This window comes from Triticum aestivum, chromosome 1A (assembly GCF_018294505.1).
Source record: "Triticum aestivum cultivar Chinese Spring chromosome 1A, IWGSC CS RefSeq v2.1, whole genome shotgun sequence".
NCBI classification, from domain to species: Eukaryota; Viridiplantae; Streptophyta; class Magnoliopsida; order Poales; family Poaceae; genus Triticum; species Triticum aestivum.
The window spans coordinates 481,813,190-481,818,788 of record NC_057794.1 but is presented as its reverse complement, the minus strand read 5'-3'; positions in this window follow the sequence as shown (position 1 = coordinate 481,818,788).

Below are 5,599 nucleotides of genomic sequence, written 5' to 3'. Positions count from 1 at the left end.
CTGGTGGCCAGGGGCGTTGAAGGAGTCCTGGATTAGGGGGTCTCCGGACAACCGAACTATCTCCGTTGGCCGGACTGTTAGACTATGAAGATACAAGATTGAAGACTTCGTCTCGTGTCCGGATGGGACTCTACATGGCGTGGAAGGCAAGCTAGCCAATACGTATATGGATATCTCCTCCTCTGTAACCGACCTTGTGTAACCCTAACCCTCTCCGGTGTCTATATAAACCGAAGGGTTTTAGTCCGTAGGACAACAATCACAACATACAATCATACCATAGGCTAGCTTCTAGGGTTTAGCCTCTCTGATCTCGTGGTAGATCTACTCTTGTACTACACATATCATCAATATTAATCAAGCATGACGTAGGGTTTTACCTCCATCAAGAGGGCCCGAACCTGGGTAAAACATCGTGTCCCCTACCTCCTGTTACCATCCGGCCTAGACACACAGTTCGGGAACCCCTACCCGAGATCCGCCGGTTTTGACACCGACATTGGTGCTTTCATTGAGAGTTCCGCTGTTCCGTCGCCACCAGGAAGGATGTCTCGTCCTGTCTTTAAAGACGGCACTATCGCTAAGGGAGCTCTGGCTATCTGCCAAACTCTCCAGCTAGGTGGTTTCCTTATGACCGTCTGTTCGGCCGCTGCGCCGACGATGACTTCTCAGGTCATCGAAAGCAATCTTCACATCAACTCGGAACTCGCCGAGCAGTTAGATCCAATGGAGATCTCTTCCCTAAACAAGCTCTTGGATCGCATCACTGCACTGGGAGTCGCTATAGACTACGATCAGATTGGGCCTAAACCCGATATGAGAGAAATTAACTCTCCCCGGGTCACCCATCATGTTGCAGTGGTGGAAGAACAATGTGGCAACCCTTCATCTATCTTAAGGACTAGCTACATCTGGATTCCTGATCCCTCCAAGCCGGATACCCGCGGAGGGGAGGATGTCACTCAAAGCATGAACCCAGAATCAGGCAACGGGCTAGATTTACCGGAAAACATCCAAGAATCCAAACTTTCGAGTTCGGAAACTCCTTGGCCACTGAGCCTTAGATTGGGTGAGGATTCGGATTCAATTCCACCCACCCACCCAAACATACGCGATCTATCCCAAATTAGGCAAGAGCCCGAAGAAACAGTACACCATTACTGGGCTAGATTCCTCTTGGTCAAGAACAGGATAAAGGACTGCCGCGATGAAGACGCAATTTCATTCTTCTGCAATAATTGCACCGACAAGGGAATCCTCAATGCCATAAGTCTTCACGAAATTACACGCTTTGCCGACTTGGGATCCATAGTATGAAAGTACTATGTGATGGAAAGCGCCTGGAAAACCAAAATAAAATTTTGGGATAATCCGGCCCTGAATACAAACCCAGTCCGAAATAAAAGGGTGCATTATCACAATACACCTGGGTTAACTACCAAAAAGCAAAAGCCCTCTACGGGGCAAGGAACCGTACTAGAGGGATGGCTCAACGGACCCTGCAAAATTCATAGTACAGCAGATGCGATACCAACGCACAGCCTTAGAGCATGCTGGATACTCCGGCAGGTGGCCAAAAGTGGTGAGGATCTACTCCTCCCAAAAACCACAAAGCACCACCCCGAGGACAATAATACGGTCTTAACGGTCTTTGAGACCTTCGCGTCAAATAATAGACGGAAGAGAACACTCCGCAGCATGTCCGAAATCTGCCACATAGCAGAAATAAATCCTTGGAGCGACACGGCTATTACCTTCAATGCTAGTGACGAACCTAAATTCCGAACAGCCCGAGTACCAGCCACACTAGTCCTCAGTCCAATCGTGGACGGCTTTCGACTCACCAAGGTGCTCATGGACGGCGGCAGCGGATTAAACCTCATCTATGAGGAAACTCTTCAAAAGATGGAAATAGAATGGAGCCGCATTAAGCAAAGCAGCACAACCTTTAGAGGAATATTCCCCAGTCGGGAAGCATGCTGTGCTGGAAAAATCACACTAGACGTGGTATTCGGCACGCCGAATAATTACAGGTCCGAAGAAATTACATTCCAAGTGGCCCCGTTCAGCAGCGGATACCACGCTCTATTAGGGCGGGAGGCGTTTACAATCTTCCAAGCCATACCCCATTACGGGTACATGAAGCTCAAAATGCCCGGTCCCAACGGAATCATCACACTTGTTAGTGATCCGGACATAGCACTCCGCACCGAAAATAAGACAGTTGCACTGGCCCTTGAGGCACTATCCGAAGCCCTAGAGGCTGAAGAACTAACTGTGCTGCACTCCATGGTGAACAGGGACGATGTGATACTCGATAAAAGATCCAAGTCCACCTCCTTTAAGCCGGCGGACGAAATAGTCAAATTCCAAGTCCATCCAACGGACCCTACAAAAACAGCTTCCATCGGGGCACAATTAAACCCTGATGTCGACGCCGCACTGCGAGCGTTCCTACGCGAGAACTGGGACATTTTTGCCTGGCACCCTTCAGACATGCCAGGAATCCCATGCAGGCTGGCTGAACACAGCCTAAATATCCTAAAAAGATTCAAGCCAGTCAAACAGGCTCTTCGATGTTTCTCCGAGACTAAAAGACAAGCCATGGGAGAGGAACTAGCCAAGCTATTGGAGGCCGGACTCATCAGAGACATAAAACATCCAGACTGGCTAGCAAACCTGGTGATGGTACCAAAGAAGGACAAATCATGGCGCTTGTGCGTCGATTTTAAGGACCTTAACAAGGCCTGCCCAAAGGATCCCTTCCCCCTCCCCCGCATCAATCAAATCATCGATGCTACCGCAGGACAGGATTCATTGTGTTTCCTCGATGTATACTCCGGCTACCATCAAATCAAAATGGCAGAGCCAGACCAAGCCGCAACGGCATTCATCACACCATACGACCCATTCTGCTTCAACACAATGCCCTTCGGGCTAAAAAACGCCGGTGCAACATATCAGCGCATGATTCAGACATGCCTGGCAAACCAGATGGACAAAATAGTGGAGGCATACATGGATGACGTGGTCATTAAAACCAAGCATGTAGAAACTCTAGTAGACAACTTCAGGCTCACATTCGACAACCTCCGAACATATGACATCAAGCTCAATCCGGAAAAATGTGTTTTCGGCGTACCAGCAGGAAAGCTCCTGGGATTCATTGTCTCCAGTAGAGGTATTGAAGCTAATCCGGCCAAAAGCCGAGCGTTGTCACAGTTGGCTACCCCAACAGACCTCAAACAAATACAAAAATTGACTGGATGCGTGGCGGCTCTAAGCCGCTTTATCTCCCACTTGGGAGAAAAGGCATTACCCCTTTATCACCTCCTCTGGCGCACCGAACACTTCGAGTGGACGGACGCCGCCACGGCCGGAGTCAATGAAATAAAAGCCATATTGGCAACAAACCCAGTCCTGGCCGCGCCAAACATTGGTGAACCAATGCTATTATACATTGCGGCAATTCATCAAGTAGTAAGCACAGTGCTTGTCGTCGAGCAAGAAGTGGATGGACACAAATTTCCCCGTCAAAAGCCGGTTTACTACGTGTCCACTGTCCTTACTCCATGCAAATCACGGTACCCGCATTATCAAAAGATAGCGTACGCGGTATTTATGGCATCCCAGAAGTTGCGACACTACTTTCAAGAGTGTTCGATAACGGTAGCCTCGAAAGTACCACTTAATGATATTATAAACAACCACGACGCGACAGGCCGGATTGCCAAATGGGCCATTGAGCTCCTCCCGTTCGACATAACTTACAAGCCACGGCGAGCTATTAAATCGCAAGTTTTGGCTGACTTCGTCGCTGAATGGACGGAAGCCGAACTCCCTAAAGAGTACGACACATATTCAAACTGGATCATGCACTTCGTCGGTTCCAAAATGTTGGCTGGTCTGGGGGCTGGCGTCGTTTTGACGTCCCCAACAGGAGACACCGTTCAATACGTACTGCAGATAATGTATACGGACTCCAACAACGCAGCCGAATATGAGGCCCTTCTACATGGTCTCCGGATGGCAGTATCCATGGGCATTCAACGCCTAGAGGTGCGCGGGGATTCAAACCTCGCGATATCCCAAATAAATGGAGACTTTGATGCCAAGGATCCAAAAATGGCCGCTTATCGCAATGCCGTCCTAAAAATGTCAGCTCGGTTCGAGGGGCTCGAATTTCACCATGTGGCTCGGGAAAACAATCAGGTGGCGGATATCCTCGCCCGCATTGGCGCCAAACGCGACGCGGTCCCTCCCAACATTTTTCTGGAAAGGCTTTTCAAGCCATCCATAGCATCGGAAGGGGACACCGGTAACAACAGTCCGGACCCAGCCAAAATACCCGATACCGAACTCTCTGACACAATTGGAGGCTCCGCCACCGAAATAACACAATCAGCCCACGAAATAATGACCATTATTACCCCGTGGACAGAACCATTCCTGGCCTACCAAATTAGACAAGAACTTCCGGAGGACCAAAATGAGGCACGCTGCATAGTGAAAGTGCGTTATATCGACTAGAGGGGGGTGAATAGGCGATTTTTATGAAAGTCTTCAAAATGTGGAAGTTATGAAGACAAACGATAGAAATAAACCTATTACCCTGCAGCGGAAGGTAGACTACACTAGGCAAGCCATAGTCAAGTATTCAATAGAGTGAAAGCACAATGACTAATAGCAGCAATGTAGTAAGGATCAGGTAGGAAGATATTGTGAAGCCACACAGAACACGCAGTCACTCAGTGAAGACAAAAGATAGTGCGAACATACAATGACTTCACAAGAAGTAACAGTAAGTAAAGGGAAGGGAAGATGAAACCAGTGACTCGCTGAAGACAATGATTTGTTGGACCAGTTCCAGTTGCTGTGACAACTGTACGTCTGGTTAGGGCGGCTAGGTATTTAAACCTTAGGACACACAGTCTCGGACACCCAGTCCTGAACAAGCAGCTCAGGACACCCAGTCCTCACCGTATTCCCCTTGAGCTAAGGTCACACAGACCTCGCCCAATCACTCTGGTAAGTCTTCAAGGTAGACTCCCAAACCTTCACATACTTCGTTCACCGGCAATCCACAATGTCTCTTGGATGCTCAGAACGCGATGCCTAACCAGCTGGAGGATGCACAGTCCTCAAGTGTAATAAGTCTTCAGATCACACAGACAAGAAGACTTAAGTGATGCCTAATTCTCTTTGGCTCTGGGTGGTTAGGGCTTTATCCTCGCAAGGAATTCTCTCTCAAAGGCTTCGAGGTGGGTTGCTCTCAAACGACAAAAGCCGTACTCTGAATCTGAGCAGCCAACCCTTTATGGTTGTAGGGGGTGGGATATTTATAGCCACTTGGCAACCCGACCTAATTTGTCCGAAATGACCCTGGGTCACTAAGGAACTGACACGTGTTCCAACGGTCAGATTTCAAACTCACACGGCAACTTTACTTGGGCTTCAAGCAAAGCTGACTTGCCCGACTCTGGACAAGATTCGCTCTCAAAGTCTTCACTCGAAGACATAGGTTTTGTTTAAGCATCACTTCAGTCATTCTGACTGGTTCTCTTGGACCCCACTTAACAGTACGGTGGTTCCTATGACT